This window comes from Myotis brandtii, unplaced genomic scaffold, assembly GCF_000412655.1.
Source record: "Myotis brandtii unplaced genomic scaffold, ASM41265v1 scaffold259, whole genome shotgun sequence".
NCBI lineage: Eukaryota > Metazoa > Chordata > Mammalia > Chiroptera > Vespertilionidae > Myotis > Myotis brandtii.
In genome coordinates, this window is record NW_005359840.1 from 126,482 (window position 1) to 128,657 (window position 2,176).

Below are 2,176 nucleotides of genomic sequence, written 5' to 3' on the forward strand. Positions count from 1 at the left end.
TGGGTGAGGGGCTGAGGGCCGTTTTCAGGCTGGCCAAGCCCCATGGCGATAGAAGCTCCCAGCCTCTCCTTTTTTTCTTTTTTTTTATTCTGGGATTTATTTACCTTCTATAATTGAAACTTTGTTGCCTTTACTGGAGCTCAGAGCCGGCCGCGGCAGGCGGGAAGCTTGGCTTCCTCCATTACTGGAGCAACCAAGCCTCCTGCTTACTCCAGCTCCGTGGCCATGGCCAGCTGGAAGCAGGTATTTGGGGTTTATTTATCTTCTATAATTGAAATTTTGTTGCCTTCAGTGGAGCTTAGAGATGGCTGCGGCAGGCGGGAAGCTTGGCTTCCTCCATCACTGGACCAACCAAAGGTCCTGCTCACTCCAGCTCAGTGCTGCAGGCCGCCATCTTGGTTGGGTTAATTTGCATATAGTCGCTCTGATTGGCTGGTGGGCGTGGCTTAAGGCATAGCAAAGGTATGGTCAAATTGCATGTTTGTCTTTTATTAGATTAGCTATATAAAGAGGTAATATGCTAATTGGTCCTAACAATATCACAGTCACGACCGCTAAGGAGGAGGCTACCTGAGCATGCGTGGTGGGGTGTTGCTCCCGGAGATGGGGTGGAAGCGGGGAGGTGCCTGGAGGAGGCCTGTGCCAGGGAGAGTGGTGGTGAGAGCCAGTAGCGCCCCCCTCACCAGTCCTTCACCACCCAACACTTGCACTCAGAGCGCCCCGCCACTCACCTGCCTGGGGAAGGAGCACAGAGCAGCAGGTGGGAGGTTTCCACACACTACTCAGGCCCCATGATGGGGCGGAGCCGCTGCATTGCTCTGGAGATGGGACTGAAGCTGGGAAGCTGGGAGGCGCCTGGAGAAGGCGGGACCAGCCCCAGGCGACTAGAGGGACTGAGGGCGGGGTTTGAAGCAGTCAGAGAAGGCCAGAGGGTTTGAGGGTCTGGGCCAGGCGTGCTGGAGCTCTGCATGGAGAGGTTTGGGTGTCAAGGCAGGGTGGCGGGTGAGTGGGTGGCCTGCTCAATTTTGCACGCTGTGCTTCTAATATGTAATTATATACAAATTATATACAAATGATTGAAGATTACAAAATAAAAGTTAATGTAATTGGCCTCAAGTTTTTACACTTCCAAGATCACATTGTTTGACTTCTTCCTCTCATCAAGTGCTAATCTCAATTTTTCTAGTTTTGTGAGATGTTTTCTTCTTTTAGTTGGATATTAGTGTTATATTAACTCCATTTCAAGCTAAAACAACTGGTTTTCAAATGTTTTACTAGTTAGAGAGTGTAATTAGACTGAAAGAAATGCTGTTTTTATATTTATTTCAGACTTCTTAATTGCCTGCTTGAGTAGATTATTTCAGGCCCAGGTCCAATCAATCTTACATAGGGATAACAATGATTGATCTCTATATGCTTTCTGTTTATGTTAGTTGAACAGAAAGTAACCTATAACATTACTGTGCACAATTGCTGCTACTAAATTTGCCAGTTAATTAACACTGACCAACAGGGCCATCATCTAATGAAGTTTGTTAGAAAAGAAAAAGAATTATATATCATATATCTTTTGGCTTTCTTGGGGTTTCTAATGATTGTTTTTATCAGTTTTATCATCTCTCTGATCCTAGAAAAGCAAGGGAGAATCATATTTTGTGGTTCCCAAATATAATGAGGGCAATTAAATTAAAAACATAAAACTATAACCCCAAGGCTAAAGTAAGGTAGACAAACTGTAGAGATCAATGACACTCCAGAGTTAAAATGCATAGTAAGAGTAGAAAATGCACAAGTTAGAAAGAAGGCAAAAAGGTCCTATAACATCAGAAATTTCTACCAACTGTGCAGTGAAGATCATCAAATAATCAATACACACAACCAAAAGAAATTAGCTATTTGGTGAATAATCTTTTGCTTAGTACTTAATTTAAATGATAGGTAGAAAACCTTAAATTGATTCATTCACACATTGTCAATTTGTTGGTGAGATAAAAGAGAGAAAGAGGAAGTGAGAAGGAGGAGGAGGAGGAGGAGGAGGAGAAAAGGGAAGACATAAGCAAAACAAGATTAGAAAATCTTAAATGTGTTAGATCTGAGTGGTAGTACACAGTTCCCTTTACTATTCACTTTATGTTTGTGTATGTTTAAAAAATTGTTACACAAAATATCTGCTATG